At 37.6% G+C, this 13086-nt stretch overlaps 1 protein-coding gene across 1 annotated transcript in view; it reads left to right on the forward strand.

Annotated features, from left to right (window-relative positions):
* The window catches only part of LOC126109466 (aminopeptidase Ey-like), a 261112-nt gene that overhangs the window by 71001 nt on the left and 177025 nt on the right, over window positions 1-13086 (forward strand). The gene's annotated exons all lie outside the window — the stretch shown is intronic.

A 13086-nucleotide genomic window follows, 5' to 3' on the forward strand; every position in this document is an offset into this window, starting at 1 on the left:
TCTTTGTTATTAACAAATTTTGAAGGGAAATTTCTGCACCATGCACATTTTAAAGTCAGTATATTTAGTTTCTTTTGCAAGGAGCCCGTTGAGTGTGAGGAAGCAAGTTCATTCTTTAGGAAGACTCCTTTGAAAGTGTAGTGTTACCAATAAAGATAGAAAAAATATTAGTTGCTAATGACTCACCATGTTCATCTGAAGGGTGACAGAAAATGAGTGTCCAGGAGGTGCAGAGATTAACCTTCTATGGGATGTATGTATTAAAATGGACATCAATGACATTCAAGAAATCAAACCAAACCATTAACTTGCACCATGAACAGTTACTGAAAAATGGTGTGGCACACTGATCACAAAGATTTGCACCATCGAGATTGAAGGCAAACCCTTTGTGAGTCACAAATTGTGCAGGACATTTAGTTAGGTATCCACTCCTAAAGAATGCATGTAGAATCATATTGGTGTAATGCGGTGATGAAAAGTAATGGAACGTGATGGCATGCAATCAGATTCGAAGCAATCTGTCAGGAGCTTATTGTAAAACTGGCTACCCCTTAAGCACTAGCTGCAGATAGTACAGTAATGTGTTTTATAAATATGGAAAAACAAACATCCAGAGGCTGAATTTGTCCAGTGGTACCAGGTTGAATGAATTGGAATGTCACACTTTTCAGGAGGAACAGTTTGCTCCAGAGGAGTAAGATCTTTATATGCAGACCAGGAATGAAGCAAAAGCCAAGTTATGCTGATGAGCTGTTGTCCAAAAGCAGTGCTCTTCCTTAGTTGTAATTCTCTCATGCCCATTTTCCCACCCTTGCTTGTTGTGATGTAAATATTCCCTACTGCTCTCTCAAGATTATGCACATGAGAAAGAATTACAGGAGGCAGAGCACCTCCAACTTCTTGTAGCACAATAAATAACTGTTGAGCCAATTTACCATCCAGATTAACAGTTGGCATAATTGTATACGAGTGCGTTAAGACATTGTTAGCTGATCTCGATATAACTCCCTTGGTACCGCCAGTTTCAAGGGTTACTTTGATATGAATTTCCTCTTCAAATCCAAATTTTTTGGAAATGAAAATAATTTCTTCACTGGACTATGGGGTAAGTTTGTTTATCTCATCTACAAATTTTCAGGTGATTCTGTAGTTTGCTGTGCATCATCAAGTTGACATTTTGTTTAAAATTTCGTTATCTTATGTCTTCCAATTCTGTAGCACTGTTTGAAATTATGCAACCATCCACTCCTTCCCTTGAGATCACTGTAACCTATGTTGCACACAATTTGATGTGCTTAATATAGTAGGTCATTTTCATGCACCTCCTTGCATCTAGCATCCTGAAATGCAGAAACACCAGTTTTTGTAACAAATGTGCATTGTCCTCATTTTTAAATCTGTAGTTGCTCTTGCTTTAATTTGTTAAGCTCACATTGGCATCACTTTACTCCTTACGTACATTTTCTACACAGTTGAGCATATATGACACCACCATTCCACTGACTCATTTTGCAGAAACGCTAATATTTCACATGTGACTTCTTTCTAACTCTGCAAAACTTCTTGAGTTCCTTCCTGACAAAATGTCAACTTCAGCAACTGTTGTTTTAGATGTAATGCAGTGTTTGCTTTGTTTATCATTGTCATCACTCTGCAGTGAATAAACACCACTACCATTTTAGCATTATTGTGAGTTACTAATTGACTAAGCAGTTCACCTATTCTCTGTAGCCTCACACTGTGCTGACCATTGAATACCTCTGGTCCTGCCCCCTGTTATCATTAGCAGCCAATATTGTGGTTACAGGGTGGACAATATGTGGGGTGCTGAATGCCATGAACATCATTGGCCTATTGCAACCTCGCACTCAAGGGGTTCCTTGATAGACACTGCTCATTATTCCCACAATTTAGAAAGAAAAATGTAAAATTGTCTTGGGGAAAACATAAACCATTTCAAACTAAAGGTGAAGGTGTTCTTGCAGCAATATTGCTGAAGAAAACTATCACATGTAAACAGTAGCGCTATAATATGCTTGTAACATCTTTACAGTCAAACAACTGCACTGTAGACAGACTTCTTTAAAGAGTTGCCATCAGATAGTAGACATCTCCAACTGAAAACAAAGTGGCCAGATGATTAAATATTTGTCTTTCTGTAGCTCATAGACTGGCAACAATTTCAAACGGTAGATTTGACACTGAGATGATTTGGCAGAATATGCTCGTGGGGTACAATAGGTGAACATGGCAGATATGTTCTGTTATGTACTTGGTGGACACATACTGAGGCACTGAGACATAGTTAATTTAATAATTAATAATGGAGGGAAGAAAAAAAAACAAATGTAATTAAGGTAAATGGTTTTTGAAGATGGTTTTGCAATACTTTCAGAAAATCTGACTGAAGCAGTTACTCCAAAAATAGCAAATAGAACAGGTTTAAAAATTTCAGCTGAAAAAAAGAAAAAAAAACAAAATTCATAACAAATATAAAAAATGCTCTAAAATTCATAGAAACACAAATCGGCAAAATAGACTGAGTAAATGGACTAGAAGACTTTGCAGTAGATGTAAGAGTTAACAAAATGAAAGGCACAAATGATTTGACAAATAATATTTACAACAATGAACACATATTTAGAACTATGAAACTAAAACACTGGTCACAGTGGTATGACGAAAATTTTCATTTGGAAGTGAATCCCTAATAATGAACTGTCAACCGGACAAAATAGAGGTACTTGAAAGGCAGATTATTATAAGAACAATGGATGCAGTATAAACTATAGATGACTGGAAAATGAGAAGTAATATGGAGATCTACAAAAATATAGATAAAATAAGAGAAGCAATGGCTAAGAAACCTCTGCTGAATTAATGAGATAGGCTAACAGAACTAATATTCCAGTTTTTCTAGAAGAAGAAATTGACAGTACCACAGATTACATAAGTAAGGGAAGAAACAGAAAGAAACAACATCAAAGAATTGGAAATAACCAAAAGAAACCTATGAAAGAATAAAATACTAGATTATGAGTCTTCAAGATATTGGGTTCAACAAGAACAAAAGGCAACATGGGAAGAAAATGAGGATGTACTGGAAAAATAGGAAACAACAATAAAGAAGAGGTACCAAAGTTATGTGATCCTAGTTTGAAGAATGGTTTTGGGGGGGAGGGGGGGGGGGAGGTAACAGTTGTTGTAGATAGAGACAAAGGTTTGATTACAGTAAGCAGGTTGACATCGATGTAGCTTGTAGTATTTATTCAGGCATGAAGAGGCTTGCACTGGATAGACTAGCATGGAGAGCTGCATCAAACAAGGCATTTGACTAAAGACTATGATAACAGGTTCTCAAGGAGTAATATTGGTAAAGTTTATTCTTGCTTCAGCTACTGCTGTAGCTTGTCTGTGAAAGTAAGGTTCATCGGACTATCTACAGCTCAAGAGTTTTGGTTACTGTCACAGTGACTTTGCACTGGAAAGGTGCTGTTTGTGAATCATCTACTTTATATGGAGACTGCATCTGAAAGGTGCACTTCATGACTTCTGCAGTATCTAAATTATCAGTTTTCTGCAAATGATATAAGAATATATGCAGATGACAAGCATAGTTGAAACCCATTAACTTGATACTGTGGCTGTTGATGTCGCCAGTCTCAAGACTAGCTTGAGGCAGCTCACCTACACAGTGCAACCCTCTTCATCTCTGTATAACAACTGTGATCACTGTAATCCACAGCCATTTGAATTGGCTTGCTATATTCAAGACTTGACCTCTGTGATATTCATGCCACATCCCTGCCCACATTTATTACATTTTTATTGCTGTGTTTTAATACACAGTGTAGGAAGAGTTTGCTATGAGAGGCTAGTGAATAGGTAGGATCACAAGGCAGACTCGTCAATGACATGCCAGATGGTTGCATACTGTGAGAACAGCCGGGCGAGCAAGAGCCATATTGTACTGGAACAGACAGACAGTGGGGATTCACCTGCTACACTGGGCGCCAAGAACCGAATCTTTTATTATTTGTATTTAGTGTTTAAATATTAATATACAGCTTTGACCATGCCAATGATGTTACTTGCTCTGAGAACTTGTTAATAACTTCAATATCACTCAATTCTTAATAATTTAAATATCACTCAATTCATCAGGAAATACTAATTACAGATTTCAGGTGCTGACCATGCTTATTGATGGAAAGCATAGACCAATTACATGTGTGCCCGAAGATGGAAAGCACCCAACTGCTAAGATACCTCACTGTAGGTCTACGATCAGTTTCCAAAGAAGTAGTACATCAATCTGTGTATAAAATCTGATCTCATGTAAAGATAGAATGAAAAACTGCCTCGGATGATATACTGTGTGATGTTGTGTTAATCCAAGGCAGTCTATGATCAATTTTCATTGTTAAATAAATAAATGTCATATGCCTGGGGCTCTAGTCGGGTAGACCATCCGCCTGGTGCAAGTCTTTCGATTTGATGCCACTTTGGCAACTTGCGTGTCGATGAGGATGAAATGATGATAATTAGGACAAAACAACACCCAGTCCCTGAGCAGAAAATCTCCAACCCAGCCAGGAATCAAACCTAGGCCCTTAGGATTGACATACTGTTGCACTGAACACTCAGATACTGGGGGTAGACAGTTTTCATTGTTGTAACATGTGAACTAGTGTGTGAAGTGCAACTCTGCATAAAGATGGAATTAATTGTTCAAGTTGCCTTTGAGAACATATTTGTGTGATCTCTTGTGGTTTCTAAGATTGTGTGAAGCATTTTTATGTTTTTGTGGTGCTTGGGAACTAATGACTAATCATCGTGAATTTTGTTATGAATATTAATGATAGACTGGATCTAGAAACTGTTTTACTAATTTTGTGATTGAACAAATAAAACAAGATTAGTTGCTATCCCAGTATTTTATGATTCTCATTATGTTCAGTACTTAAATCTACCCACTTGCCACATAATTGTGCTTTGTTTATTGCACAAGCATTAGAGCTCATAACCAATGGAGATGGAACCAAATGGGACAATGGCTACAAGATGAGACGTAAGTATGTTGGCTGCAGTTCAGTTACAAGAAGTAGGGGGCAGATGCACTAGATTTTCATTTATAAATTACACATAGCATCACTGTGCATCACCGTGTACATTCCCCTGAATGAGATGTTCACTCTGCAGAAGAGTGTACACTGATATCAAACGTCCTACCAGATTAAAACTGGATGCCAGACTGAGTTTTTGAAGTATGGAAGGTAGGAGACAAGGTACTGGCAGAAGTAAAGCTGTGAGGACAGGGCATGAGTTGTGCTTGGGTAGTTCAGATGGTAGAGCACTTGCCTACGAAAGGCAAAGGTCCCGAATTTGTGTCTCGGTCTGGCACACAGTTTTAATCTGCAAGGAAGTTTCATTAATTCCCCTGTCTACTGTAATAGTGTTACACTCTTGCTACAATTTTTATCCCCGCCCCCCCATATTTACTTCCATTACCAAATAGGTGATTTCTTGATGACCCATTTCATCAAATGCCTCCCCAGTTTGTTCACTACTATCCCATTAGTTATTTACTCTATCTGTCTAATAATTATCAGCAATCTTATGTAGCGCCTCATTTAAAAAGCTTCTACTTTTTTATTATCTCAGCCACTTACCATCCACATCTCTCTTCCATACAAGGCTATGCTCCACACAGATATGTTGAGGAAAGGCTTTTTATTTATGTTCAGTGTTGACAAATTTATCTTTTTCAGAAATACTTTTCTTTCTAAGGTTAATCTGCATTTTATATTCTCTCTACTTAAGCCATCATCAGTTACTTTGCTGACAAAATAACGAAACCCATCTACTACTTTAAGTGTTTCATTTCCTAACTTAATTTCCTCACTATTGCCTGATTTAATTCAAAATCCCATCATCTTTATTTTACTTTAGTTGATGTTCATTTTATAATTCCTGCTGAACATGCTATCCACTGTGCAGTTGTCTTCCCAATGCTTTGCTGTCTCTTGATAGAATTACAAGGGCACTGACAAATGTTTTGTTTTTTTCTCCCTGAACTTTCGTTCCTTTTCCAACTCTCTTATTGATTTTTTTCACAGCTTCCTCAGTGTGTGGACTGAATAACATCAGGGATAGACTACACCTCTGTGTCACTCCCCTCTCAACTACTACTTCCCTTTCACCTCCTTAGAGTCTTATAACAGCAGTCTGGTTTCTGTGTAAGTTGTGAATAACTTTCTGCTCTCTGTATTTTGTCCCTGCTGCCTTCACAATGTCAAAGGCAACATTACCAAATGTTTTCTCTAAATTTATAAATGCTATAATCATTGGTTTGACTTTCTTCAACCTGCCTCATTCTTGCATTTCTTCAGAATGTAAAATGACCTTCCCGAGGTGAGTTTCTATCAGTTTTTCCATTGTTCTGTAAATAATTGAGCTGCTTGGGGGGACAGATTGGTAAGCACCGAACTGGGAGTTTGAAGTTACGGAGGATTCAAATTTGCAGTTGATCTGCAAATATGAATAATTTTATTATAACATCCATTTTGTTCTGGATGGCTTTTGATATCTATATTCTTCCAGGCAGACATAGAAAGAACAAGAAAACAGGCTATAACATATGAAATATACAAAAACAAAAACATTACTGTAGTTGAGGTACCAATATGTTACCCAAATCGCATATGGTAATAACAAAACATAATGATAATCATATGAGAACATTTACACAGAGTTAATAGAAGACTTAAATATATAGCTCATTGCTTGAAACTACTTATTCACTCGCCACTTTAATCACAGATGTGTTCATTGTTCACATATGTTGGTTTTAGTGAAAAATAAAATAAAACAAAACCATGATGAACAAGAGGGATGTATTCACACACAGTGCTTAGTATTGTGTTCCCCCTGAGCTGCTCAATTCATGCCAGTATTTTGCAACTGTGGGTTATTAAACTGGTAGGTCAGTAATATTCACACCTACAGGCCTTCTTTGGAACTGTACTGTAATTATTGCATTCAGAGTGTATTTTGCATGTCTCAGATAATGTGCACACCAGATAGACTAATTTTATCATCATTGTCTCTCCCATTAATCTCAGTAATTCTGATGGAATGTATTCTGCTCCAAGTGCCTAATTTTAACACAAGTTTTTCAGTGCTCTGTCAAGCTCTTTTCGAGTTACCATATTGTCAATTTCATATTCATCTGCTTCCTGTTCCATTTCTATAATATTTTGTACAAGTTCTTTTCTTGAGGATAACCCTTCTATGTATTCTTTCCATTTCTCTGCTTTCCCTTATTTGTTTATTACTGGCTTGCCATCTGAGCTATTAACATTTTTCCAAAGGTCTCTGCAGTTTTCCTGTAGATTAATATTGTTCCCACAGTCATGCATGCTTCTGCAGCCTTGGATTTGTTTTGTTACCATTCCTGGTTAGCAATTTTGCACTTACTATAAATCTTATTTTTATGTGTCTGTATTTCCTTGTGCCAGCATAATTTGCTGCTTCTTTATATTTTTCCTTTTGTCAGTTAAATTTAACATTTCATGTGTAAACCAAGGATTGTTTGAGGTCCTTTGATTTTTAGTTGAGGAGAGGATCTCAATCGATGGCACTGTCAATGATGTGATGATCTTGGCTGCAGATTTATGGACCTGTGTTAAGGAGGGAGAATTGTAACATTCCCCTTGATGAGTTGGGTGCACTACATAAAGTAAGCAGCTACTTGGCTTGCAGAGTACTTGTGGAGTGAACATAGGAATATTTTAGGCTAGGTGATAGTTTGAAATTCTCTGAGGAACGCTCACCAATCGATATGCAGAGAGCAAAAAATCAGACTGCACACAAAGTAAAGACACTTTGACTTTTTAAGAGTAAATTGTCAAAGTAAGTATAACAACATTCCTCAAATTATTCTTGGAAACAAGAGCTGGCTGAAAGCTGAAGTAAAAAAGGCAGACTAGATGTCATAGGATGGTGGGGGAGATGGGGAGGGGAGAATTTATTGCAATTGATCAAGATCTTGTGTTGATCGAGGTCAAAATTGAGTCTGACTGTGAAGTTACCTGGATGCATGTGATATGTCCTAGTGAACTCAGATTAGTTACTGGGTGTTTTTCCTGCCGCTTGATTCCTCTATGACAGTCTTAGAATCATTTAAAGAAAGTCCACACTCAGTAGTGTGGAAATATCCAGATCACATGATATTAGTTGCAGGCTTCTTTAACCTACTGAGTATAGATTGGAATGTCTGTGGATTCACTGCAGGTGATACGGGAGGAAGTTTTGCGAAGTACTTTTGAACATGTTTTCTGAAAACTATCTCATGCAGCTAGTTAGACAGCCCACATAGAACAGAAACTTTGGAGTTAAAAGCAGGCCTCAGCTTATCAACAGTGCCAGTATAGAGATGGGATTAGTAATCATAATGTCATCATAGTGACAATAGTTACTAAAGTTAATACAGCTATCAACAAGGCTAGGAGAGCATTTTTGCTAGAAAGAGCAAGTAAGTAGTTGTAACCATCCCACTTAGAAAATTAACTGACATCATTTAGTTCCAGTATGATGTACATAGAGGATAGTATGTGCAAAGTTGAAATGGATTGTAAATCATGCTCTGGGATGATTAAGGATGAAAAGATCCACTGTGGTTTAATAACAAAATTCAGAAAATGATGAGGAAGCAGAGGCTGTTGCACTCTCACTTCAAAAAAGAATGTGCAAAATGACAGGGGAAAGTTAGTAGAAATTTGTGCATCAGATAAAAAGATTGATGCATGAAGCAAACAACTGCTACCGTCATCATAAATTAGCAAAAGATCTTGTCAAAAAACTGAGAAAATTCTGATCCTGTGTAAAATTGACAAGTGGGTTGAAGACTTCTGTCCAGTCACTCACTTATCCATTTGATGTGGCAATAGAAGACAGCAAAAAGAAAGCTGAAGTTTTAAATTTTGCGTTTAAGAAATCATTTGCACAGATTCTCATATGGAGGACAGAGTAGCAGGCATCCCTGGCATAGAGAAGCAACTGAAAGAGATGAAAACAAATTACGTCATAGATTCAAATGAAACGCAATGGAAATAAATGAAAGGTGCAGAAAAGCAGGGCAGTTCTACAAATGCATTAGGGGGCTTATTTGGAGCAAGGAGGTGCCACAGAAATCCAAGGGAATTATATACCGAACCTACTTTGTCCCCATATTGGCATACGGAAGTGAGACATGGGTAATGCACAAAAGCGACAAAAGTAGAATACAGGCTAGCGAAATGAAGTTCCAGAGGAGCAGGTTGGGTGTAACAAGACGAGACAGATTGCGAAATGAGTATGTGAGGGAAAGACTAAAGGAGGAACCAGTACAGGACAGGATAGAAAAATCAAGACTGCAGTGGTATGGACACATGAAGAGAATGGATGAGGGAAGAATTCCTAAGAGGATGTTTGATCTGCAACTGGAGGGGAAGAGGCCCAGAGGAAGACCAAGAGATAGATGGGTGAAGGGAGTGAAGGAATGTGTGACGAGAAGAGGAGAGAACTGGACGAAGGTGGAAGAGGGGGAATGGTGGAAAGACAGAACACGATGGAGAGGCTTGTGTTCCCGACAGACCCAGCCAGTGGCTGGAAACTGTCCAAGATGATGATGATGATTCAAATGAAATCCCAATTTGGTTTTACAGGGAGTGCTATACAACACTGGTCCCTTACTTAACTTGCATTTACAGTGAATCTCTTGCTCAATGCAAAGTACAAAGTGCATGGAAAAAAGTGTAGGCCTAGGTGGCTCCTGTATATAAGAAGGGTAAAAGAATGGAGACACAGAATTACAGACCTGTTCCTTGGTGTTCATTTGCTGCAGGATTCTTAAATGTATCTTCAGTTTGAATATAATGATGTGTACTTGAGATGGAGAAGCTTTTGTCTACAAATCAGTGTGGATTTAGAAAGCATCGCTCGTGCAAAAATCAGCTTACCTTTTTCAAGCACTATGTCCTGCAAACCATGGATTAAGGGCAGATTCCATATTCCTGTATTTCCAGAAAGCATTTGACTTGGCAGCTCACTGCAGACTGTTAATGAAAGTACAAGTATATGGCACAGGTTCCAAAATTTGTGAGTGCGTGAAAGAGTTAACCAGTAGAACCCAGTACGTTGTCCAGGGCTGAAAATGTTCATCAGAGATGAGGGAATGATCAGGAGTGCCCCAATGAAGTGTGATAGGATTGCTCTTGTTCTGTATAAATGTAAGTGATTTGACGTATAGGCTGAATAACAGTCTGTGACTGCTCATGATGCCTTACGGTATGGGAAAGTGACATCATTGAGTGACTGTAACAGGGTACAACTTAACTAAGAATTCTTCTTTGCTGGTTTGAATGGCAGCTTGTTCTAAATGAAGAAAAATGGAAATTACTGCAGAAGGATAGAAAAAACAGTCCTATAATATTGACAATATTATGAAAAGGATAGATTGCTACCGACCATATAGCAGAGATGCTGAAGTGGAGATATTTATTTTTTCTTTGATCACATTGTTCTCACATGTCGATTTCAATTGGTTTTCACTTTTCACTATTGGCCCGCTCCCTCTGGTTTCATCCTGTTTTCCCATACTTCATCCATTTTGTCCTTTTTGTAATTTGCATATGTGCGACTCAGCATCTTATGCTTTATGGTGAGTAGCAATTCTCCTTTTCGTAATATTGTTATTATTCCATCCTTGATTTTCCATTGTTTAATCCTGTAATATTTAAACACACAATTAGTGGTGTGCTGGCTGACACGGTCATGTCTGTAAAATATCTAGGCATAATGTTGCAAAGCAAGGACATGAGGGTGGTAGTAGGAAAGGTGAATGGTCAGCCTCAGTTTATTGGGAGAATTTTAAGATAGTGCATTACATCTGTAAAGCAGACTGCAACCAGAACACTAATGCGACCCATTCTTGAGTACTGCTGAGATGTTTGGGATTTCCACTAAATCGGATTAAAGAAAGACATCAAAGCAATTCATATGCATGCTGCTAGATCTGTTACTGGTAGGTTTGATCAACAAAGTATTACAAAGATACTTTGTGAAATGGGAATCCCTGGAGGGAACATGATGTGAATCACTATTGAGAAAATTTAGAGAAGCAACATTTGAAGTTGACTACAGAGCAGTTCTACTGTCGCCAATGTACATTTTACATAAGGACTACAAAGGTAAGATAAGTTGGGGCTTGTACAGAAGCATGTTGACAGTCATGTGTCTTTCACTCCAGTTGCAAGTGGAACAGGAAAGGGAACAACAGTGGTACAAGGCACCCTCCACCTAGTGGAGGCTTGTGGATATATGTATAGATGTAGAATTCTACTGGGACTTGTCTGTTTGATCTTCTGCTGCTTTCTCTGTTTCATCTCTCAAAGATGCCTGTTTGTCTTCTATTGTATTCCTTTTTGGGTCTCCCCCCCCCTCTCAGATGTTGGATAATGCTGTTTAATACTTACCTCGATTAAATGTTGAGACAAGTATCCTCTGTTCTTGTTGCAGCTTTATTTTTTGAGGACTTTCATTTTAGCCTTTAAAAAGTCTGGTCAGGTTATAATTTTCTTAGTAGACAAGCAGTTTTTCCAATTTTTCTGAATTATTGTAATTTTCTTGTTGTAATTGCACCCGTTTACATTTGTGTTATATAATACAAGTGATCATCCCTTGTGTCTTGCTGGAGTTGTGTCTGACCTTCAGCCGGCCCTACTATCCAATACTTACTATTCGCCTTACTATACATCTTATTAGTGTGTTAATTTTTGAAATGTACAATTTTATGATATTTTTTTGTATTCAAATTATACAATCATGTTTTTAATTACCTACAATTTTGAAATTAATATTTTGTAACCCTTCTATTTTCTTTGTATACAAATATACTGATAATTTTAACAAAATTGATGGATACTATGTCCATATACACTGTCTGGTCAAAAGTATCCTCACACCCCTATGTGATGAACACTCGACCGGTACATGTCACAAGAGGCAGTCCCTTCTGTACGTGCTCTACACATTAGTGAAATGAAGTCCGTGCAGTGCCCACTTGCACTACTCTTACTAGGTGGGAGTTAATTCTGAGCTTGTGTATTGTGGAAAATAAAAAAAGTTTATTTCCCATTTCAATTGCATTGTACAAAATGTCACTAAAGAACTTGATCAGGAAAAACATGTGGCTTGATAGAGGTAAACTGAGGATACAGCAGAGTATTATCTTAGCCTTTTGCTAGATTAAAGAATATACATTGTTGCTGCTTCAGTAACTGCATTATCTACAAATACTGTTTGCAATTCCTGTGGTTTTTGTCATGAGGTGTGTTATGTGATTGTGACAAACTGTGCATATTTCAGTGGTTGGTTGGCAAAAAGCTTCCTTGCAAGGCTCTCACAGTTTCCCTGAGAGGTATAGCTTTAGTGTACACCAGCTATGGCAAAAAAAGTTCCTGGCTGCATACACAACACATGGAATTGTCGATAGTGAAGATCTGGATGATGAGTAAGTTAAATTACTGTCATCTTTTGTTATTGTCAAGAGTGTAAACAAAATTGATATCTATTGCTGTGACAATCAGGTGCTCAATATACATCACTTGCAAGTGACCTTGGAAATTACTATGACGTGCTATGACTCCTGATCCAAACCTCATAGAACTTTTTGAAGGGTGTGAACAATGTCCTGTCTGCATCAGCTGTATGCTCAGCTTAGACATCAGTAGCAGACATTCCTCTCAAGATGAGATCTCTCATCTCATTTTGCCAGTGTTCAGAAGGTGTGGAGCCATTCTTAACTCAAGAGGAAGTGCTACCATGTACTGATAAAAGAAAAACTGACAACTGAGAGTGAAAATGTTGTTAACAATTCTCAGGCTGTATAATTTATTCTGAAAAAAATTGAATATTGTTACAGAGTTATGTAATAAAGTGACTGAGTATTGTTATAAAATTATGTAATCATACTTACTGGTGATTAGTTAACTTATATATGATACACAAATGCTGAATGCTGTATGATTTTTCGTTAAGAGA

This window comes from Schistocerca cancellata, chromosome 12 (genome assembly GCF_023864275.1).
Source record: "Schistocerca cancellata isolate TAMUIC-IGC-003103 chromosome 12, iqSchCanc2.1, whole genome shotgun sequence".
Taxonomy (NCBI): domain Eukaryota; kingdom Metazoa; phylum Arthropoda; class Insecta; order Orthoptera; family Acrididae; genus Schistocerca; species Schistocerca cancellata.